The 25,380-nt window shown below is 45.4% G+C and overlaps 1 long non-coding RNA gene across 2 annotated transcripts; it reads left to right on the top strand.

Annotated features, from left to right (window-relative positions):
• Positions 1–2,076: 2,076 nt before the first annotated feature.
• LOC142729732 (uncharacterized) lies at positions 2,077–23,584 on the top strand. 2 transcript variants are annotated; one of them, XR_012878450.1, is made up of 4 exons: positions 2,077–2,273; positions 2,392–2,502; positions 22,890–23,005; positions 23,295–23,584. It is a non-coding gene; the product is annotated as an uncharacterized LOC142729732 (long non-coding RNA). The 2 variants fall into 2 exon arrangements; XR_012878451.1 differs by lacking the exon at positions 2,077–2,273 and adding an exon at positions 2,289–2,319.
• Positions 23,585–25,380: the final 1,796 nt, after the last annotated feature.

Raw genomic sequence — 25,380 nt, 5'->3', positions numbered from 1 at the left:
ACCCCCCCTTTTGATAACGCCATACAGCCCCCCCTGTAGGGAACGCCATACAGCCCCCCCCTGTAGGGAACGCCATACAGCGTCCCCCCCCCTGTAGGGAATGCCATACAGCGTCCCCCCCCTGTAGGGAATGCCATACAGCGTCGTCCCCCCTGTAGGGAATGCCATACAGCGTCGTCCCCCCTGTAGGGAACGCCATACAGCGTCCCCCCCCTGTAGGGAACACCATACAGCGTCCCCCCTGTAGGGAACTCCATACAGCGCCCCCCCCCCTGTAGGGAACGCCATACAGCCCCCCCCCCCCCTGTAGGGAACACCATACAGCGTCCCCCCTCCCCAAAAAATGCGACCTACAGTGTGTCATAATAAAAGACATGTATCCCCTATCCACAGGATATCCACAGGATAGGGGAGACATGTGTGATCGCTGGCAGCGATAGGGAGAATGGGGGACTGAAAGTCCCCCAAGTTCTCCATCACAAACCTCGGACTTCCGGCGTCTGCGCAGCTCACTAAAAATGAAAGGAGCGCTGGTCACACATGCGCACAAGCACGACCGGCGCTCCATTCATTTCTCCGGAGCTGCCGACACAGACCCCGGAAGTCCGAGGTTTGTGATGGAGAACTTCAGGGGACTTTCAGTCCCCCGTTCTCCCTATCGCTGCCAGCGATCACACATGTATCCCCTATCCTGTGGATATCCTGTGGAGAGGGGATACATGTCTTTTGTTTAATGGCAGAGCGGGGAGATACCTCCCTGCTCTGCCGTACTGTTCAGTGGCGTCGCGCCATAGCGGCTGCTAGCGGAGCCTCCGGCCATGCCGCGGGCCCCGTTGCTACGGCGGTAGTTACGCCACTGCATAGGATATTGGCTGTTACTGTGCGGATCTCCACTGAAGAAGTAACGGAATATTCTCATCACACAAAGTCTGTCGTTGGGTTATGCCATCATTTTGCGATCGGTAGAAGTTTTACTGCCATATGAACCCTCGCTCTCGATCATTGCCCTCTTGCGGCTTTAACAGTCTCTACTCTTCTGGGAAGGCTTGCCACAAGATTTTGGAGTGTGACCTCACAGATGCTTTTTTTGACTGAATGGGCACAAATTCCCACAGACAAGCACTGATATTGGATGAGTAGGTTTTGCTTGCAACCCGTGTTATAATTCATCCCAAAGGTGTTGGATGGTCCTTTGTGCAGGCCACTCGAGTCCCTACACAACAAACTCATCAAACCATGTCTTTATGGACCTTGCTTACAGGGGCGCAGTCATGCTGGGACAGGAAAGGTCCTTCCCCAGTAGACACTATGTATTACTGTAGGTAACGTTCAGAGGCCCAGATTCACCCATCAGACTACCAGATAACAAGACGTCATCACTCTAGAGAACGACGTGCTTTACACCTCTCCAGCTGACTCCTGGCATTGTGCATGGAGATCTAAGGAAATCCATTTCATGAAGCTCCTGACACACAGTTCTTGTTCTGCGCCACGTTTAAAGCCACTGATCTCTTCAGTACGACCCATACTACTAGCAATGTTTCTCTGGAGATTGCATATCTGTGGGCTTGATTTTATGCACCTGTTTGCAATGCGTGAAGCTGAAACAGCTCAATGCGTGAAGCTCAATAATTAGGGGGGGTGTTCACGTACTTTTATCCATATAGTATTGTCTCTCACCTCCCACATGCTGTATTTTCTCCTTACTGACAAGAGACACAGAACTAAAAATTAAAGAAGAGCTCCAGTGGAAGCACAACTTTCCATGTCTGCACCCCCACCTGACTGTATATATCACTCTACACTTCTTTTATGTATACTGTACTTACTTTTTGAACTCCTGCCTTGTCCGTGCTTTAAAAGAAGCCTCCGTCTTGATTCTTAGATTTCCACAGCTTTCTCTTCCTCTCTGCTTTGCTATCAATCACATGACCAGCTAAAGACCATATAATTTCTTTATGCTGGGGGACACTGATTATTATTCTCTCTATATTCTTCTAAATAAGCTGAGAAACAATAAGTATACAGACTGGGAGGCTGCACTATATTCTTCTACACCTGTGTGACAGGAACCTGTCTAAGTATCAGTGGCAGTTGATGATAGAAGTTTCTGTTTCCCCCCGTGTATAACTAGTGCGGTACAGAAACTGCTGAAGCCTGTGATGGGTGACACATAGATCTCCGGAGACCCAAGTAGAGAAAGTAGTCACCGAGCCGGATTCACACTGCTGCTAAGCAACCATCCCGGTCTGATATATAGAGATAAATAACAGGTGAGAGACCGACACATGGAATACCAGAATGCAGCACATGGGAGAGGTCAGTTTTGGCCGGAGTGTCCCTTTAACATTCCATAATTATATCATCTAGTTATCATCTCTTTATTTGTAGATCTCATTCGGAACCATCTACACGTCATTGTTCTTTGTGATGGATAAGGGACACATAACGGAGAAGATACTGAACGTCACCCTGGAGATAATCTACCTTCTTACCGGAGAGGTAAAATAATCCGGGACTCATGTATATGTCCTTTCTCTTATCTTTTTATCCTACGGACAATATTATAGAAAAAGCAAAATATCACGTCATCATAATTGATTTGTAAATATAAATGCTGTAACAAATCTTCTCTGGTGCATAGATATTTATTTTAATACAATGATAGCGCCCCCTAGCATTTTGACTGCCCCCCTAATTCTGCTTCCACCTTCCTAAACAGTCCGCGGTGGACACGCATTACAAAAGTTATGATTTTTGGAATGGTGGGAGGTAAAAACGAAAATTGAAAAAACCGAAAATAGGCTGTTCATTAAGGGGTTAATGACCTATCATTCACCTGTTCTATACCTGGACTGAGTTACCTGGTGGTGGTTACATTCAGTTATCCTTTGGATGCATTACTATGGACTGATCTGTGGGCTACAACATAAGGTGTCTTAGCCTGGGGACTGTGTTGCTCCCTCTGCAGGAGGGGTGTTGCGGTGGCACTGGTTGCCATGTGGTGCGGCACCTAATAGATTAGGGACCCACTTAAAATAAGTTGCCATGAGGAGGCAGGTGGGCTTATACGATCAAAATGTTTACTAAGAACTTCCTGTTCATTTTGATTCTCTTGTATGTTCCATCTCGATATCCAGGATAGTCCAGTAGTGAAGAATACATCTGGTGACTCTCTATCCCCCAACAGATGTCCCTACATGTCTGGAGGATGGACCAGTACCATCACGGAGCCTTCACTGATACCTAAGAGAAATGAGAGCTACGTAATGGGAAGAGCAGAGTTCACAGCAGCACTGAATCTGCACGCTCCTCTCCTGAAATACTCTGTGCTGCTGTGAACTCTGCTCTTACCATTACGTAGCTCAGTCTGTTACCTCTCCTCCACTCCTGTACTCAATAACACCTTCACATGATTGGCAAGTCACCACCCCGCACAAGATCCACACGCTCATCTCCTGAAATACTCTGTGCTGCTGTGAACTCTGCTCTTACCATTACGTAGCTCAGTCTGTTACCTCTCCTCCACTCCTGTACTCAATAACACCTTCACATGATTGGCAAGTCACCACCCCGCACAAGATCCACACGCTCATCTCCTGAAATACTCTGTGCTGCTGTGAACTCTGCTCTTACCATTACGTGGTGACTTGCCAATCATGTGAAGGTGTTATTGAGGACAGGAGTGGAGGAGAGGTAACAGACTGAGAGCTACGTAATGGTAAGAACAGAGTTCTCAGCAGCACAGAATCTGCACGCTCCTCTCCTGAAATACTGTGTGCTGCCTTAAACTCTGTGGACAGGTCAGGATCCTGTTTCTTTCAAATGTTGCACTGTAGCGCAGCCTTATATAGTGGAACGAGCGGGTTCCCCAGCAGCATTTAAAAGAAACAGGATCCTGACCTGTCCACAGAGTTTAAGGCAGCACAGAGTATTTCAGGAGATGAGCACGGCCGGCCACGGGCAGCCGGTCGTTTTTCCAAGCCGTGCTCCCATTATAAAGTATAGGAGCACGGCCCGTAAAATAAAAAAATGGAACATGTTCTATCTTTTTAACGGCACGGGCACCTTCCCGTGAGAAAACGGGAAGGTACCCGTGGCTAACAGAAGTCTATGGGCCCGCTATTTCGGGTCGTAATTACGACCCGTAATAACGGGTGTTTTTACGGTCGTGTGCATGAGGCCCCGTAATGACGGGTGACTACATGTGTGCACCCGTCATTACGGCAGCGTTGCTAAGCGACGTCAGTAAATAGTCAGTGTCCAGGGAGCTGAAAGAGTTAACTGATCGGCAGTAACTGTTTCAGCGCCCTGGACAGTGACTACCGATCACAATATAGAGTAACCTGTCAAAAAAAAAAGACGTTCATACTTACCGAGAACTTTCTGCTTCCTCCAGTCCGGTCTCCTGGCCGTTGCCTTGGTGACGCGTCCCTCTCGACATCCGGCCCGACATTCCTGGGTGACGTTACAGCCCATGTGACCGTTGCAGCCAATCACAGGCTGCAGAGGCCTCTGCAGCCAATCACAGGCTGCCGCGTCAGAAAAGAAGGTCGGACTGGAGGAAGAAGAGGGACTCGTCACCAAGACAACGACCGGGTACGTATGAAATGTTTTTTATTTTATTTTTAATCAGCAGCCTCTTTTCTCTATCAGTGATTGATAGAGACAAGTGGCTGCCGATTTGTATAATATTTTTGACCGGGTTCGGCCGAACCCGGTGAAGTTCGGATTCGCTGTCCCGGTTCGCTCATCTCTACCTGTCAATATTGTTTCTGACAGAGGGGTACAATTTGTTTCATTGGTTTGGAGAGCCTTCTGTAAGAAGTTGGAGATTGATCTGTCCTTCTCCTCGGCCTTCCATCCTGAAACTAATGGCCAAACTGAGAGGACTAATCAGTCTCTAGAACAATATTTAAGGTGTTTTATCTCTGACTGTCAATATGATTGGGTCTCATTCATTCCCCTCGCCGAATTTTCCCTTAATAACCGGGTCAGTAACTCGTCAGGGAACTCCCCCATTTTCTGTAATTTTGGGTTTAATCCACGGTTCTCCTCCGTTTCACCTGGTGGTTCCAACAATCCTGAGGTAGATGTCGTTCATCGGGAACTGTGCACAGTCTGGGCCCAGGTTCAGAAGAACCTAGAGGCGTCCCAGGGCATACAAAAGACTCAGGCAGATAGAAGACGTTCTGCTAACCCTTTGTTTGTGGTCGGGGATCTGGTGTGGCTGTCTTCAAAAAATGTGCGCCTTAAAGTTCTGTCTAAAAAATTTGCTCCCCGGTATATAGGGCCGTACAAGGTCATTGAGGTCCTTAACCCTGTCTCCTTCCGGCTGGAGTTACCCCCGTCTTTTCGAATACACAACGTGTTTTATGCCTCCCTCCTGAAACGCTGCTCCCCGTCCTTGGTTACCTCGAGGAAACCTCCGGTCCCTGTTCTCACCCCTGAAGGGGTAGAATTCGAGGTGGCCAAGATTGTGGATAGCAGGATGGTCCAAGGCTCCCTCCAGTACCTGGTCTATTGGAGAGGATACAGGCCTGAGGAGAGGACTTGGGTACCCGCCCGGGATGTTCACGCTGGGGTATTGCTCAGGAGGCTCCATCTTCGGTTCCCCAATAAGCCAGGTCCACCTAGGAAGGGTCCAGTGGCCCCTCATAAAAGGGGGGGTACTGTAAAGGATCTGCCAGACACCGCTTCTGTGTCGACGCCCGTGGTTAATCAGTCTGCACCTGCTCCTAGGTCTGATAGAGTGACTCGATCTGTTACCACTCAGGCTGGTAGGCTGAGGAGTGGGAGAACCTATCACAGCCTGGCCAGACAGTTCTAGCTCCCGCCCTCGGTCTATGTATACCTTCATTTCCTGCTTGTCTTTGCCTGTGATTCTCTCTGGTTTCCTGGCTCTACTGTTCCTGCTATAACTATTCACCTCTGCTTCATATGACCCTGGCTTGACTGACCATTCTCCTGCTCTGCATTTGGTACCTCGTACACTCCTGGTTTGACTCGGCTCGTTCACTACTCTTGTTGCTCACGGTGTTGCCGTGGGCAACTGCCCCATTTCCCTTAGCTTCTGTGTACCCTTGTCTGTTTGTCTGTCGTGCACATATTGAGCGTAGGGACCGTCGCCCAGTTGTACGCCGTCGCCTAGGACGGACCGTGCAAGTAGTCAGGGACTGAGTGGCGGGTAGATTAGGGCTCACCTGTCTTCTCCCTACCTCGACATTACAATAGGATTGTATAGAAAAAAACCTAGTTTGTTATTAGCACCATTTTGGGTACTTCTTGATCACTTTTTATTACATTTTTTTTAAGGATTTAAGGTACCCAAAAACCAGCAATTCTGGTGTTTTTTTTTTCTCGTTCTTTTTTAAATATGGCATTTACCCTGCAGGTTAAATAACGTTATTTTAGATCAGACTTATACGGACAAGTCCATCAATTATGTTGATTTTATTTTTTTTATATCACTTTAGAGGATGAGGGTCTTTTTTTTTTTGGTGTATTACTAAAAACTTTAAGGGTATGTTCCCACACACCGGATACGCTGCAGATTTTCTGAAACAGAAAATCTGCAGCAGAATCTCAATAAAAACGCTGGTCAATGTGTGACAGAAATCCCCACCAAATAACGTGTTTCTTCGGCTCATTTTGCTGCGGTAATGCTGTGTTTTACCTGCGGATTTCGTTTTAAACATTGGTTATAGCAAAGTATATGTGCACCTGCGTGTTTCCGCTGCGCAAACGCTGTAAAAACCGCAACAACATAAATCTGTTGCAGAATTTCTGCTCCCTATTGAAGTCTATGGGCCAAACACGCAGGATCTCTGCACAACACGCAGCATGAGAAACGCACCGCAGAACACTTTCGCGTGACTTTTCTGCGGTTTTGTTTTCCGCAGCGCGGGCATGAGATTCTCTTATTCACTTTGCTGCTACTGTAAATGCTGTGGAATATCTGCAGAGTTCAGTTGTGGAAATTCCGCAGCATTTACGCTACGCGAGAACCCGGCCTTACTCCCTTTTTTTTTTGTAAACATTTTTTCCATCCCCCTAAGGACTTCCGTATTGCTGTGTATTGTGCTATTTACAGCCTCCTATTAAAGGGCTTAATAGGAGCACAAAGATGGCAGACCTGGGGTCCTTTTTATTAGGCCCCCAGACTGCCATGACAACCATCAACACCACGTAAGTGAGCCCGCTCCATGCTCCTCTCCTCGCGCCATAAGGTACAGTTACGTCCTGGTGCTACAAGAGGCTTAAAGCACCGGCCTCACCTACAGCAACTTCTGTATAATATACGAGCCCGTACACCAAATGCTCGGCTTTCCGAGAGAAGTCGATCAGAAACGAAGCGGCTGAGCGCTCACCTGAGCACTTCTCCTGCTTCGTTTTAGCGATCTGTGGGGGTCTCCGTGCTCGGACACCCAGTCATCCAAACTTCAGACATCTCACTATGACAAGCCAGAAGTTTTTTTGAAAGTTCAATTACCATTTTACCTGCAGAAATTTGCCTTTTTAAAAAATAAAAATAAAAAAACCCTGTGTTTTTGACCACTTAGCCCGTGTTTATTTTTTTACAGTTTATATAATCAAATGACATTGTGATCATTGTTACCAAAGTTTTCACACACCGTGACATTCCCAACCAGCTCTGCATTGTTAGACATTACCAGATTTTAACTGAGCATCACATTTTGTTTGGTTCTCCACAATTTGCCACAAACATGTTATTCCCTTTGCAGTTGGAGCAGAACGGTTCCTATTCTCCCATTATCACTGCAGTGCCAGCCTGGGCAGCCCACTCTATCTGTTTCTATATCTGACCATCCGTCTCCTGAGTGACGTGGGGGGGGGGGGGGGGGTCTAGATTACACCCAAAAATAATCATTTCTGTGTTCCTTTGTAATTCCACCCACAAGGTTTCCACCTCCTGACAATCTTCCTCCAGTATTGCTTCTTTTACACTTCCCTTCGTATGACGTTTAACATGCAGACATTCTCCCCCACCTTTCCTATTTGTCCTGTCTTTCCGAACGAGTGTAAAACACTGAAGATTGACAGCCCAATTGTGTGAAGGGCCCGGCTATGTTTCTGCGAAACCACCTATATCGATATGTTCCTCCAGTACCAAGGCCTCAAGCGCCCCCAGTTTTTCTTCCTAGACTTCTGGCATTTGTGAACATACACTATAGGTTGCCGTCCAATTTTTCATGTTCAGTTTCAGGAATGTGATTGACATTTTTAGGTACATGTGTCTTCAATGTTGGTTTGTAACGCACGGATCTCATTATCCTGTGACCTAATACTTCACCCACCAATATAGTCTGACGCCTCTTGATGACTGAATCCCCTAGAACCACTTCTTATCTTGCCCTAACTTCATTACCATCCCCCCGACTACCAGCTGGGCTGTCCTCCTGGCTGTCGGGGAGAGCAGTATCCAGTATACAGTAGCTGCTCAGCAGTGCGACTCCATTACTGTCTACAGTAAACCAACACCCCAAGTAGCTGCCGAGAAGTTAAGGTCTGTTCTCATCTGCGTCTATGGCAGTTTCCGTCAGATTTGACGGGAAAAACAATGCTGTATGTTGCACCACGCTCTGGCCCGATTCACCACATTGTAAGATAATGTCCTGGCTTTCAGTGGTGTGTGTGCGGCTTGTGTTCTATCTGTGCAGTCCTGGCCAAAAGTTTTGAAACAAATTTTGGTTTTCACAGTTTGCTTCTTCAGTTTTCATAGTGCTATTTGCATTAACTCTAGATTGATATGAAGAGTGATCAGATGAATTACAATTAATAGTATAGTCATTCCTTGCCATGAAAATTATCTTAATCACAAAAAAAACATTTCCACCTCATTTCAGCCCTGCCATAAAATGACCTCCTACCATCATTTCACGTTCGCTCAGGAGAAAGTGTTAATGAGGACAAGGCAGCTGATAGAATTATAAGAGTGGACTGGTTGCTTTAAAATGGAAAGGTGCTTGAAATCAGTCTTCTTCTGTTAGCCATGGTTACCTCCATGGAAACGCGTACAGTCATCATTGCTTTGCATCAAAAGGGCTTTACAGGTAAGGACATTGCTGCGTGTAAGATTGCCCCTAAATCAACCATTTATCGGATCAAGAAGAACTTCAAGGAGAGAGGTTCGATTGCTGTGAAGAAGGCTTAAGGGCACTCAAGAAAGTCCAGCAAGTGCCAGGACCGTCTCCTAAAGAGGATTCAGCTATGGGATCAGTTTTAACAACAGTGCAGAGCTTGCTCATGAATGGCGGCAGGCAGGCGTCAGTGCATCTGCACGCACAGGCAGGTGAAGGATTTTGGAGATTGGCCTGGTGTCAAGAAGGGCAGCAAAGAAGCCACTTATATGGGAAGTTGTCCGTGGTCAATAGAAGTGAATAGGTCTGTAATTGCGGACCGTAATTACTGTCCGCAAGTACGGATGATTTTTACGGTTGTGTGCATGGGGCCTAAACGATCGATAAACACTAAAGCAGCAAACTTTGGGAAAACCAAAATTTGTGTCAGTCTCGAAACTGTGTCATTTATAGTGACCCGGCTCCAACAAGTGTTACAGGAAGTTGGTTTAGAAGTTTTCCATTAATGAATTACTCGGCTTCTCTAGATGTTACTGACACCATTTTCTTGGATAATATTTGTGAAATATCTTTAGTAAGAATAGGAAATATAAACGACTGTACAGTGTGTGAAGAAGAACAATTAATAAATGAAAGTGATGGGGGAGGGGAACTATATGCACTTTATATGAGCTTTACTGCTTGGAGTTGTGCCTAAAATTATTATCTTGCCTCCTGTTTTTTGGCTTTCTTTCCATGTCAAAATAATAAAAATGTTCTTGTTTGATAATCGCTGCGTCAAAATTGTCTTTAAAAAGAAAAATAATATTACATCTTTGTAATTTAATGGTCTCATTTATTTTTCTACTTGATTTATATTGACTCCTGCACCCTATAAAGAAGCAGTTAAGTGCTGAGTTCAGGAACACTACAGTGCCAGCCCATGCACCTGGGTTTGAAGCTTGCTGCGTGCCGCTGGTGTTGTAGATGGCATTCTCCTTACTTATACAAGTTTTCTGGGGATAGTACCTGCATGTTCCTGACTCTTCTGTTAGCAGAGAACTTTACCAGTGCGCTACCTCTACTGTCGAGAGCCAGCTGCAAATTATTCCAAAGATGACATGTTCTTATTCCTGCTGGAAGTAATGTTTACATTTGGTCTTATGAGGACAATAAGAAAGTCCAAATATCAACCTGAGCTGGTGGCATGGTGCATGATCAGTGTCTAGCCAGTGAGTGTCTTCTGTGTGGTCTCTGGTTCAAATCCTGATGTGTGGTCTTGTCCAAAAGATACCTTGCTGGGTGGTGTTTATAGTGGTGTGGAGGCAGGACAGTGAGTATGTTGCTGCATAAGAAAGTCACTTACATGAATAATGTTACTTATACAGCTGTATTTATATAGAAGATTATAACAATATACAAATCACTCAAACAGGTATCATAATCCATCACTCCATGGGTGGCACTTTACCCAAGGAGGCCAATGTGGGGATTAGAACCCACGTTGACACAAGCGATCCCTGCACTTAACTCAGATGACGCAAGCTGCGCTGCAGCTTCTCAACAACACGTTTATTCACTTCTTAAAAAACAGGGGTAATCGGACTTTCAACATTAGAAACTTTAGATCACATAGGGTGCATGATAGCATGGTGGCTTTGGGATTAAGTGCCTAGACCAGTTATGGAGTTAGCCCATGTGCCAGGGTTCATATCTTGTTGCATGGAGCTTGTGTGGTAGGTGGCATTCTCCTTACTTATAAACGCTTGCTGCCTGTGCTTAACGGTGACAATGTTTTTCCAACAATTTTGTCAAGCAGCTTACGCTCAACAGGCAAAGAATTTCTCCTTTAAAAGAATCCCTCGCCTTGTGAACCTAAACTGGTGAAAAGCTGGAGATCCTGGGGATAGAACCCATATGTGCCTGATTCTTCTAATTTATCAGCAGAGAACTTTACCCGCATGCTACATCTGCTATCAGGAGCTGTCTGCAAATTCTTCCAAAGATGACATGTTCTTATTCCTGCTCGAAGTAAAAAATGTACATTTGGTTTTATGGGAGACAATGAAAAAGCCCAGAGATCAACCTGAGCTAGTGGTGGTATGGTGTTTAAGCAGTGTCTAAGCAGAGATTGTCTTCTGTGCAGGCCCTGGTTCAATTTTTGATGTGTGGCCTAATCCAAAAAATATACTTTGCTGGGTGGTGTTTATAGTGGTGTGGAGGCAGTGCAATAAATATGTTGCTGCATAAGAAAGTTACTTATATGACGAAAGTTACTTGTGCAGCTGTTTCTTTTTCTAGAGAGCTGTATTCATATAGTAGATTATTGCAGATTTCAGCAATATACTCATCACTCAAACAGGCATCATAATCCATAGGTGACACTTTGGGGAAGGGGGAAGGTGACCAGGAGAACAACATGGGGATTAGAACCCACGTTGTATAGAAGTGATCCCTGCACTTAACTCTGACTGTATGTAGCTGCAGTGCAGCTGGCGTGGTCTATTTATCACCTCTTTAAAAATAGGGGTAATCGGATTTTCAACAAAAGAACCATTAGATCACATTGGGGTACAACAGCACAGCAGCTTTAAGTGCTTTCAAGACTGGAGACACAAGGAGTAGAACCAGGGTATAGAACTTGTATGTTCCTAACTTATCAGCAGAGAACTTTACCTGTGCGCTAAGTTGCTTAGTGGTGTGGGGGCAGTGCAACAAGTTTTTTTGTAGGATAAGAAAGTAACTTATACAGCTGTCTTCTTTTTTCTAGACAGCTGTATTTATAGAGTAGATTATTGCAGATTTCAGCAATATACTCATCACTCAAACAGGTATCATAATTCATCACTCCACATGTGGTACTTTGGGAAAGGGGGGAGCTGCCCAATGTCACCAGGAGACAATGTGGGGATTAGAACCCATGCTGTACAGAAGTGATCCCTGCACTCAACTCAGATCACCGCAGCTGCACCGCAACACATGTATCACCCCTTTAAAAAATGGGTAATCATACAAGAAAAACTCTACATCTCATTAGTGCTTTTAAGGCTGAGGACACAAGGTGGAGATCCTGGGGATAGAACCCATATGTGCCTGATTCCTCCAATTTATCAGCAGAAAACTTTACCAGTGCGCTACCTCTGATGTCAAGAGACAGTTCCAATGATGACATGTTCTTATTCCTGCTGGAAGAGACAATTACATTTGGTCTTATGGGGACAATAAGAAAGCACACTGATCAACCTGAGCTGGTGGTCTGGTACTTAAGTAGTGTCTAACCAGTGAGTGTTTTTTTGTGCAGGCCCTGGTTCAAATCCTGATGTGTGTGTGACCTTGTTAGAAAGAATACCGTGGAGTTGGTATAATGAGAAGGTTCCTGCATTAGGAAGTTACTTACTTCTACAGTATATTATTGCAGATTTCAGCTATATACTCATCACTCAAACAAGTGTCACAATTCGTTACCCTGTCACCACATAAAAAGCGAGGTAATGGGGCAGATCTTGGCTCCTGAGTGGGATGGCTGCCCAATCACCTTAATCCCGTGTACTTGCAGCTCAAAGCAGCCCTTAAAATCTAAAACCTGCCTTAAAAGAGTCTGAAAGTAGGCAGTTGGGTGAGTCAGTTTAGAGAGTGCTTATCCTGTGGCGGGATTACACTTTCATGAAGAGAAACTTTAGACCACATTGGGGCATGACATCACAGTGGCTTGGGGCTTAAGTGCTTTCAAGGCTGGATACACAAGGAGAAGATTCTGGGGATAGAACCCACATGTTCCCGACTCCTCTAATTTATCAGAAAATAACTTTACCAGTGCGCTACCTCTGCTGCTGAGAGCTGGCTGCAAATTCTTCCAATGATGACATGTTCTTATTCCTGCTGGAAGTGACAATTACATTTGGTCTAATGGGGACAATAAGAAAGTCCAGAGATCAATCAGAGCTGGTGGCATGGTGCATGAGCAGTGTCTAACCAGTGAGTGTCTTCTGTGTGATCTCTGGTTCAAGTCCTGGGGTGTGTGGCCTAGTCCAAAAAGATGCCTTCCTGGGTGGTGTTTATAGTGGTCTGGATGCCGCACAACATGATTGTCAGTGCTTAAGAAAGTTACTTATATGAAGAATGTTACCGACACAACAGTCTCTTTTTCGAGACGGCTGTACTTAGCGAAAATTTTCAACAATCTACTCATCACTCAAACCAGTATCATAACCCTTACTCCATAGGCAGCACCTTGGGAAGGGGGAAGCACCCCAAGGCCACCAGGAGGACAACATGGGGATTAGAACCCACATTGTTTAGCAGTGATCCCTGCACTCAACTCAGATCACACAAGCTGTAAGCCAGCTGGACTGCAGATACACAATACCACATTTATCAACTCTTTAAAAATCATGGGTAATCAGACTTTCAACAAGAGAAACTCTACACCTCATTAGCGCTTTTAAGGCTGGAGACACAAGGCAGAGATCCTGGGGATAGAACCCATACGCTCCTGACTCCTCTAATTCATCGGCAGGGAACTTTACCAGTGCGCTACCTCTGCTGTCAAGAGCCCGTCACATATTCTTCCAAAGGTGACGTTCTTATTCCTGCTGGACGTGATGATTACATTTGGTCTAATGGGAACAATAAGAAGCTCTAGAGAATAACCTGAGCTGGTGGTGTGGTACTTAAACAGTGAGAGTCTTCTATGCAGATTCCTGGTTCAATTCCTGATGTGTAGCATTGTCTGAAAGGATACCTTACTGTGTGGAGGCAGAATAATGAGTAGGTTACTGCATAAGAAAGGTACTTATGCTGCTGAACCATCTTACTTTTCTACTACATTATTGCAGATTTCAGCAATATCCTCACCACTGAAACAAGTGTCACATTTCATCACCCCATAGACGGTGCTCTATGGGAAAGGGGGAAAGTTGAATTATGAGCACAAAAGCTGTGAGCTAGCTGCTCAGTGGCTCCACCAGAACATATTATTCATCTCATAGAAAAGCGCAGTAACCTGACATTCAACAGAACTCACTTTAGACCGAATCAGGGAACAAGTGGGCTGCGGGCTGTGGCTGGGGGGCTTAGGGTTTAAGTGCTTAGGCCAGGAACGCTGCAATATTTGCACATGTCCCTGTCTTAGATCAGTTAGAATCTCTACTATATTCTAAGAATGTGAAATGTCAGAATACTACTAGAGATAATGATTTATTTCAACCTTTATTTCTTTCATCGCATTCCCAGTGGCTCAGACGTTTACATACATCAAGTTATTTTTCAATTCTATTTTTATTAAAACGTTTTTTTATTACAGATAAATAGACAAAGAATCGAGCACAAAGTCATTTGCTAACCCCGCAGGGCGGCTTAAAAAACACATGATATCTCAAAAGCCTGTGTAGCTAAGAAATCTTGTGTACCAATAACAATAGTTGAACAAAAGCAAAAGTAAAAATACAAAAAACAAAATTGTATAGACATATATTTTATATAGTACGGAGTACAAAATGCGGTCGAGACCAGACCGCTTAATAAAACATAATGAAAAGAAATGGAAACAAAACAAAAAGACAGAGGGTGACCTCCAATCAAGGTGTCGTCTGTTATGGAAGATTATTAGAAGTAGCAGGAAGGTAAATATGTAGCAGCAATAACCATAGAATTAGAATACCCAAGCCTTTAGGCCAAAGAGATATCATTATATGTCGCTATATGAGTAGGTGGGAAGGACAGCACACAGGTTATAAAACAATCAGTCTAGATAGCGAGAGAAGGAGTATGAGAAGTCCCATCCTGTACATTTTATACTTAATCTACCTGTCCAATGTGCGGAAGATCTTTAGTCTATTACCAGATTCCCCCAAAAAAGTTCTTGGACCTTTTCCCGCCAATGTTGGATGTAAGGAGGTTCTATTAGTTATATTGTTTCTATGTGCCCCCAGTGTAGGGAAGTAAGCAGTTTAGCTGCTTGTACCAGCCAGGTGACCAAACAATGCTTGGACAGTTTGTAGTCCAGGGAGGGGACCCAGCAGAGGATCGTTTTAGGACTAAGGCTATGTTCACAAGGCAAACTAAAAACGGCTGTAAAATACGAAGCTGTTTTCAAGGGAAGACAGCCCCTGGTTTTCATCCGTCTTTAAAGCATCAAGAGTATTTTACGGACGTTTTTGGAGCCGTTTTTCTACTTAGAACTATGAAAAACGTCTCACACACTTCTTTTAATTGGGCTTTTTTTTTTTATACACACATTCAGGAAAACAGCAGCACAGCCATAAAAACAAATTCAGTGGGAAAGGACAACTCTGGAGGGATATCTCTAACTTGCAAAGGATTGACAGTGACAAAGCAGGCTGGGTCTATGATATATTGAGAGGGCGCCACAGTGTCCCCCGTTTCAAACGACATGGATAGGGCATCGGCCCTCACATTATTGTCAGCGTGACGTAGTGCAACACAAATTGGAAACAGGTGAAGAACAGCGACCACCTGGCTTGACAGGGGTTTAGCTATTGAGCCGACTGGAGACAGGTGAGATTCTTGTGGTCGGTGTATATCAGGATGGGGTGAGCTGTGCTCTCCAGCAGATGTCTCCACTCCTCCAGAGCCAATTTGATGGCCAGTAACTCCCGATCCCCATTAGAGTAATTGTGCTCTGCGGAGGAGAAAAGTCTCGAGTAATAGCCACATACTACTGCCATTCCTTTGAGGCTTCTCTGGAACAGAAGTGCACCTGCACCAACAGAAGAAGCGTCCACCTCCAACGAGAACTGCCGAGTCACATCAGGATGATGGAGGATCGAGGCTGAAGTGAAGGCATTTTTGAGGCTATTGAATGCTAATTCTGCATCTAGAGTCCACACCTTGGCGTTCATACCTTTCTTGGTAAGGGTAGAGATGGGGGCCGCCAGTGAAGAGAAGTTTGGGATGAATTGCTAGTAGAAGTTTTGTATGGTGTATGGACCGCAGGCCCTGAGGACGTGGCCACCCCAGAATGGACTTTACTTTCTCAGGATCCATCTTGAGACCCTGATCCGAGATGATGTAGCCCAGGAAGGGCAGAAAATTATTTTCAAAAGTGCATTTCTCCAACTTGGCATTCAGGCAATTCCCCCTTAAATCGCAGCATGGCTTGACGGACATGCCTCCGATGTGTCATCTGATTTGGGGAGAAAATCAAAATGTCATCGAGATAGACCACAACAAAAACATAGAGGAGATCTCAGAAGATACAATTCACAAATTCTTGGAAGACCGCTGGAGCATTACACAGGCCAAAGGGCATAACCAGGTATTTGTAGTGCCCGTCCCGGGTGTTAAATTCCATCTTCCACTCATCACCTTGACGGATTCGGATGAAGTTGTAGGCCCCACGCAAGTCTAGTTTAGAGAAGATCTTGGCCCATATGCGATAAAATAGTTCCCAGATCAGTGGCAAAGGGGTATCTGTTTCTTACCGTGATCTGGTTGAGACTACGGTAGTCAATGCAGGGTTAAAGAGATCCGTATCTTATGGACACCCTGACTTACCTACCCCCGATTAGCTTTCTAAATGGGAGTCTGACCTGGGTATCTCCTTTTCTATCACACAAAGTAAACGTATCCTAACTATGGCTCACAAGACATCGGTCGGTTCACGCTATCAAGAAGCCAGCTTCAAACTTCTATCTCGCTGGTATAGGACTCCGGTCCGTATACACCGCATCTTCCCTACAGCGTCTCCCATGTGCTGGAGATGTGGACGTGAGAATGGCACCCTCATTCACATCTTTTGGTCGTGTTCTCTTCTTACCTCGTTCTGGGAGGGCGTTAAAAGGGTGATAGGTGAGGTCACAGACACCGGTATAACCATGGATGCGGCCTTTTTCCTTCTCCATCACTGCGACATTCCGGTGGATATCTACAAGCGTTCCTTGCTTCACTTTTTAGTGATGCAGCACGTCACTGCATCCCATTGAGATGGAAGGATTCCTCGCCCCCTGCTTTGTCCCTCTGGGTTTCCAGGATCAACGACCTTATGCACATGGAGGATTTGACCTCCATTATTCACATCTCACATGTCAAGTTTAGCCAAGTATGGGCTCCTTGGATTGCTTTTCAGGATTCTGACTCTTACAAAGACATTATAAGGGAGTTGAGTGTTGCTCAGCAACCTGAGTAGAGCTTTTGCTGAACTGCGGGATGTGGTGGTGGGAAACTCCATACACTTTACCCCACTTTTCTCCCTCCTCTGCTCCTTTTCCCTTGTAACTTTTTTCTCCCTCTGTATTATTTTGCTGCCTCCTGAATCGAGCCTTCACGTAGGGGGGCATGGAATCACTTAGATTATTCTCCTGCGTGGGAATAGGTGTTTTCATAACAATGTTTTATGTTTATGTATATTCTACATTTAGATTTTCTGTGCTTTTGTGTACTTCTGTACCCCACATGCTTGATAAAATGGACCTTTCTGTCATGAAAATAAAGACTTTAAAAAGAAAAAAAAGAGATCCGTATTTCTTCTTTACAAAGAAGAACCCGGCACCGGCCCGGGAGGAGGATTTCCGTATAAAACCCCTCTCCAGATTCTCCTTGATAAAGGCTGACATGGACTGAGTCTCTGGCAAGGAGAGGGGTTAAACCCGTCCACAGGGCGGTGAAGCATTAGGAACCAGTTCAATCGGGCAGTTGTACGCCCGTTGATGGGGAAGCATCTCAGCCTCCTTCTTGCAAAAGACGGCCGCAAACTGTTCAAAATGAGTGGGTAATCCTGTCAATAACTCAGACATAGGAGGCAGGACAGGCTGAATCTGTGACAGGCAGTGGTGGAGACATTTGAAGCCCCATTGGAGAACTTCCCCCGGAATTCCAGTCCAGAATCGGGGCATGAAGCCAGAGCCAAGGCAGGCCCAGCAACACCGGATTGATGGCTTTGGGCAAGATGAGGAAAGTAATCTGCTCAGTATGAAGAGCTCCCACTTGGAGCTTCAGTGGCTTGGTCTCAGACATGATGGGGTCGGGCATTGGAAGTCCATTCACCGAGGCAACCGCCAGAGTTGTCTCCAAGGGAACAGTCGGCAACTGGAGCTGATCCACTAGGTCATGTTGGATGAAGTTTGCCACGTACCCGGAGTCCAGGTAGGCAGAGACCTGGTGCGTCTGCTCACCAGACGCTCATCATTGATATCAGAGGATAAACCCTGCCAGAAGGTAGCCACAAAGGCAGCGTTGTTCCAGGATAGCTCTGCCGCCTGGGTATGGAACTGAATGGCGTACTCGCCCACAGAGGTGTCTCCTTGGTGAAGGGTCAGCAGGGATGCAGCTGCTGAAGTGACTCACCCAGGTTCCTCAAATACAGTGCGGAAAGTCTGTAGAAAACACTGTTCCCTGACGTTCCCAGATGGGGTTGTCCCATGCCAGGGCCTTGCCAGTAAGAAGAGAGACTATGAATGCGATCCTTGTGCCAAGGAAATGCTCTGGCATGTGGATCTGACTCTGGTTCAGAAATCCCCTGCAGATCCTCGCGTCTCTGTCGTAGCGAGGAGGCAGTGGCAGAGAGAATCGGGAATCGGTGCTGCCAGGAGTTGTAATTGGAGGAACAGCAGTAGCAATAGGAGCAGGTGCCGTAGGTGCAGCTTGCATTTCCAGCCGATGTGCAATTATGTTCACTCCCTGGAGGAGTTGGTCCTGTCGTGACCGGAGGTCTAGCATATCCGCCCGCATTACTTCTGATGTCATGGTCTTGGTTTGACCAGCGGAGTCCATGGCCTGAGCGTACTGTCACGATCTGTGGACCCACTAGGCTGCACCGCCGTTAAAGGGTAGCAGTTGGCCAAACAACAGAGTACCAAGTCAATATAAGGTCCGAGCACAAGGGTACCTGTAATAGTCCAGACAGTAGCAACGGCACTGATGGGACCTAGGCGGCAGGAGATGAAAAACGTAGCAACTGACACCAGATGTGGTGTAAGTCAGCAGTCACAAGACGACTACAACACTACAGATGGCAGAGGAACAAACACAGTTACGTTATTTTGTGGGACAATATAATTACGGTGAAACCAAATTTATATATATTTTTTTTAATGTATTACTACTTTTGCACAAAAAAAAAAAGAGGTAGCAGGGCACGGGAACAGGATACGGCTAAGGGACTATTTGCAAGACGAACAGAGAAATACAAAACGCTCAGGCAAGGAGTGAAAGGGCAGGACATTTTTTATAGTCCAGGGTGATCTGGGAGTAATTAGTTAATTATTAACGTGCACACGCTGGCCCTTTAAGGCCGGGAATGAGCGTGCACACACACCCTTGTGGTCACTGCAGAACAGGACAGCCGCATGTGCTGGCATCTCCGGGGATGAAGACGTCGGCAGGATGAAAGGGGTCTGCGGTTAGCGCCCACCATTACACACTTAACGCGGTCCATTGAATGGCTATGTGAATGGCCCCACTGAAATACATGCGTCCGTGTGACGGCCGTAGTTTTAATGGCCGTCACATGGACTTATTCTACGTTAGTCTGAATAAGGCAGGATGATTTTAAGTTCAAACTATGTGAATAGCTCATTCTCCCATTCTCTTACATCGCCCGGTTTTGGGCCAGAGTTCTGTAAAAGAAATAGCGAGTAAATATGGGACATAGAAATTTGAATTGGTTGGAGAAACTCCTTGATGATACTGCACCTCAAGCCAAATCTAAGTGGAGAAGGTATAAAATGCAGTTTGATGAATACCTATACGAGTATAGACCATTGGCATGCGCCAAACAATAATGCGTCCACACAAATCATAAAGCAAATATCAATACCTATACCAGACTGTGAAGACTACTAGTATATCCAGAAAATGAAACACACATAGCACAAGTCATGTACCATGACAATATAAAATAAAGTTTATTGAAATATACATAACACATTGGCCATCAAAATATAAAAACAATATAGCACACAGTTAAAAAGGAGAGTATGGAGGAGCTGCGTGAATAATCCAATAATACCATACTAAAAACATCCTGTGATGTGGTAACAAATGCAGATATCTATAGAAAAGATAATCATATAGATCAAGTATTTGGACAACAGAAGCACATAAATATATTTAGCACCTGACAGAAGAGCACACAATTGTGCATGCATATAAAAGTATACAGCTAGAGCTCCAAGTTGCACCCAAAACAAAGACCATGCTTTATAAATAAAGGATATTGCACAAACCCATGGACTGCATGATAGGAAGCACGCAGGAACACTCCACACTGACCGCCCCCCAAACCCATGGACTGCATGATAGGAAGCACGCAGGAACACTCCACACTGACCGCCCCCCAAACCCGTGGACTGCATGATAGGAAGCACGCAGGAACACTCCACACTGACCACCCCCCAAACCCATGGACTGCATGATAGGAAGCACGCAGGAACACTCCACACTGACCGCCCCCCAAACCCATGGACTGCATGATAGGAAGCACGCAGGAACACTCCACACTGACCGCCCCCCAAATCCATGGACTGCATGATAGGAAGCACGCAGGAACACTCCACACTGACCGCCCCCCAAACCCATGGACTGCATGATAGGAAGCACGCAGGAACACTCCACACTGACCGCCCCCCAAACCCATGGACTGCATGATAGGAAGCACGCAGGAACACTCCACACTGACCGCCCCCCAAACCCATGGACTGCATGATAGGAAGCACGCAGGAACACTCCACACTGACCGCCCCCCAAACCCATGGACTGCATGATAGGAAGCACGCAGGAACACTCCACACTGACCGCCCCCCAAACCCATGGACTGCATGATAGGAAGCACGCAGGAACACTCCACACTGACCGCCCCCCAAACCCATGGACTGCATGATAGGAAGCACGCAGGAACACTCCACACTGACCGCCCCCCAAACCCATGGACTGCATGATAGGAAGCACGCAGGAACACTCCACACTGACCGCCCCCCAAACCCATGGACTGCATGATAGGAAGCACGCAGGAACACTCCACACTGACCGCCCCCCAAACCCATGGACTGCATGATAGGAAGCACGCAGGAACACTCCACACTGACCGCCCCCCAAACCCATGGACTGCATGATAGGAAGCACGCAGGAACACTCCACACTGACCGCCCCCCAAACCCATGGACTGCATGATAGGAAGCACGCAGGAACACTCCACACTGACCGCCCCCCAAACCCATGGACTGCATGATAGGAAGCACGCAGGAACACTCCACACTGACCGCCCCCCAAACCCATGGACTGCATGATAGGAAGCACGCAGGAACACTCCACACTGACCGCCCCCCAAACCCATGGACTGCATGATAGGAAGCACGCAGGAACACTCCACACTGACCGCACCCCAAACCCATGGACTGCATGATAGGAAGCACGCAGGAACACTCCACACTGACCGCCCCCCAAACCCGTGGACTGCATGATAGGAAGCACGCAGGAACACTCCACACTGACCGCCCCCCAAACCCATGGACTGCATGATAGGAAGCACGCAGGAACACTCCACACTGACCGCCCCCCAAACCCATGGACTGCATGATAGGAAGCACGCAGGAACACTCCACACTGACCGCCCCCCAAACCCATGGACTGCATGATAGGAAGCACGCAGGAACACTCCACACTGACCGCCCCCCAAACCCATGGACTGCATGATAGGAAGCACGCAGGAACACTCCACACTGACCGCCCCCGACGCACGTTTCGCCGTCCGCTTTCTCAAGGGGTACTGACTGATGGGATAGTGGTTGTTTTAAATATAAAATGCAGAGGGAGGGGACTACACGAATAGCCAAACACTAAGCAGTGTTCACAGCATATGGAGATCTGCAATCACAGATCAAATTACACCTACCATGCTGCAGGCACCATTAGGCTATGTTCACACAGGGCACTTTTGCAGGAGGAACATCCGCCTAAAAATTCTGTTAGGAAGTCCGAGGCAGATATTCCTCTCCCTGCACGCCGATTTACGCTGCAATTCTCGCGCCGCTCTTCGCCCGCGGCCATTGTGCGCCGCGGGCAAAAAACAGCGCGAGAAACTGCTGTAAATGCTCTTTTACATGCATCTTCGTTCCACCCCTCACACACTATACGCGCCATCCCCACAGGACAATTCCTGCGGGCACGACGTGTATGCGATTCACAATCAAACTTCGAAAATGAATCCCAATGTTTGAAGGCTCGGTTTGCACAACGAGGATACCGTAAAAATGATATTGAGAAAGGGTATCAGAGAGCATACCATACTGACCGTAATAGTCTTCTTGTTCAACAACAGCGCAAAAAGAAAAACAGTGAGGACACGGTAAGGCTTATCACTACCTACAATACACAATGGTCTGAGATGCACAAAATTGTTACTCGCTTTTGGCCCATACTGTTGACAGACCCTGATCTTAAAAGGCTTCTACCCCCCAAACCCCAACTTACAGCCAAAAGGAGCAAGACCTTAAGCGACCATCTAGTTCGGAGTCACTATAGTGCCCCAAACTCTAATATGTATCTATATGGTTCCAAGGGACCAAAGTGGGGATCATTCCCCTGTGGCCATTGCTCTATCTGCAATTTGATAGTCAAAACGGATACTTTCCCGGACTCTGAAAACAAAAAATGCTACAAAATTGTGCATTTTATTAATTGCAGTACATCGGGGGTTGTCTACAGGGCAACATGCCCGTGTGGTCTCTCCTATATTGGCATGACCACAAGAGAGCTTAAAATAAGAATTCAGGAACATGTAAGAGACATTAAAAAGGCTGAAAAAATTGTGGATAATGATTGGGAGATGATTAATAAACTTAAATCTATCCCCAGACATTTCCGGGACCATCATAACAACAGGTGGCAAGATCTGAAAGTACATGGCATTGATAAAATCATCATCGGAACACGAGGTGGAGACACTTTTCGCAAGCTTGAACGTATCGAGTGTAAGTGGATAACAAAGCTTAACACTAGTTCACCATATGGTCTAAATGAAAAAATGTCCTTCGCTTCCTTCTTGTAATTTACCCCGTGGGTTCCATGGCGTCACTTTTATGGAATATAGTTAGTTTTATGATATTTTAATTGTGTGATGGGATTATTTCTGGTTGATACATTTCTGTGATCATGCTGTTGCGGTGGGGACGCAATGTTCTGTCGGTGTGAGTTATATATACTCAGGTCGGACTATTTTTGAGTATTCTACACTATCTCAAATTCTCAATCTCTTTGCAGGCGATATGGATACATTGGCTCATTTGTCCAGTTATAGCGGAGGTGCTTTATGATGCCCAAATTGTGCCCGTTCCCGCTTTCTTCTGCGTGCTATTATCATATGTGGGCTTAGTGTATGCATGGGAATGTCATTTTATGTATACATTGCTATACATTTATACCCTTTTTTTGTATATGTTTGGTATTTTGGGATGTTCTCAGCTTTCTCAAGGGGTAGGTATTGGTACTGGTATACGTACCTTATCCATATTTCTCTCTTACTGACACATGTTTATATGCATTTACATATTGTTATTATTGTATTTCTTGTATGATATCATGATTACTACATGCACATATTATGTATACACTTTTAGTGTACCAATTTTATATATTTGTATATTTTTATTACTTTATATACACTAATTAATTAACATATTTATATACCTAAGTCTATACACGTTATCACTTTTTATATATCATGCATGTATCTATATATATATTGTTTCATGTTTCTTATCCATTATATTATATCCACGTATACTCACTACACATTTTTTTGAATATATATATATATATATATATATATATATTTTTTTTTTTTGCACATGTATGGATTTTAATTGTATACATGTGTTCAGTTATATTTATTAGATCACTTACATTTTGATGACTTTCAGTCATGATGCATTTATTATTTTTATTGTCTCTAACGCTCATATTGAGTCGCATCATTTTCATATTTTTATATAGGTTTTCACATTTTTGTCATTTATACAATACATTATATAATGATTCATATTGAATGTTTATATTTCTGCATGTTTAATAATGGCTATATATTTTTCAGGTGCAGTCCTTTTTTTTACTCCTTCACATAATCTATTTATTTATTTATTTTCCTCACTTCTTTTCACTATCACGAGCACGTGTGTTCACTCACCTCTCCTCACTCCCCTTGCACTTTATTTACACTATTTACTATTATTTGTTTATATGGGGGTACATTGTATATTATATGTAAAAAAAAAAAAAAATATATATATATATATTTTTTTTACGATGGTGTTTATTGTAAAATAAAGTGGAATTTTTAATTGTATGGTGCTATTTACAGTGATGTACTAATATGTGTAGAATATTGATATTGTTGTGTATTTATGTATGTATGTGTGTATGTATGTATATTCATTCACGTCTATGTATATGGGATTTTTATGTGCGTGCTCCAGCTGTCCAGTGATAATGTCTCAACTACCTTGAGAGATACCCAGGTACTCGGGAGTACCGACTAATGTAGTAACTATGCTTTCACTATTTATGTTTTCCCGGGGTAGATTGTTTTAGTGCTATATACGGCACTCCTGGTCAGTACATGACCTTTATCCCATGTTTGGGTTTCTGGCATAACTGCCAGGCTCTAAAATGGCCACTAACCCTTCCCTGTATAATGCCAGCCCCTCCCTTTAGTCTTTTTGCAGCGTGCATGCGCAGTTTGTAGTTTAAGTCCATGGCACAGTTTCCGACATCCGGATCAGTGCCGGTGCGCATGCGCCAAGCAGGTATGATGGCGTCCGCAGAGACGAATGTGGCTTCCGTCATCCGTGCACATTGAGGCTGTATTCGCACGGAGTATTTTGGCGAGTTTTTTTATGCGGAAACCGCGTCGCAAGACTCGGCAAAAACGGCCTGAAAACGCCTCCCATTGATTTCAATGGGAGGCGTCTGCGTCCTTTTCCCGCGAGCAGTAAAACTGCCTCGCGGGAAGTGGAAGCGACATGCCCTATCCTCGGGCGCTTCCGCCTCTGACCTCCCATTGACTTCAATGGGAGGCAGAGAAAGCGTGTCTCGCGCTGTTTTTTGCCCGCGGCGCACAATGGCCGCGGGCGAAGAGCGGCGCGAGAATTGCAGCGTAAATCGGCGTGCAGGGAGAGGAATATCTGCCTCGGACTTCCTAACAGAATTTTTAGGCGGATGTTCCTCCTGCAAAAGTGCCCTGTGTGAACATAGCCTAATGGTGCCTGCAGCATGGTAGGTGTAATTTGATCTGTGATTGCAGATCTCCATATGCTGTGAACACTGCTTAGTGTTTGGCTATTCGTGTAGT

This window comes from Rhinoderma darwinii, unplaced genomic scaffold, assembly GCF_050947455.1.
Source record: "Rhinoderma darwinii isolate aRhiDar2 unplaced genomic scaffold, aRhiDar2.hap1 Scaffold_733, whole genome shotgun sequence".
Taxonomy (NCBI): Eukaryota; Metazoa; Chordata; class Amphibia; order Anura; family Rhinodermatidae; genus Rhinoderma; species Rhinoderma darwinii.
This window is presented reverse-complemented; position numbering and strand designations above follow the sequence as displayed.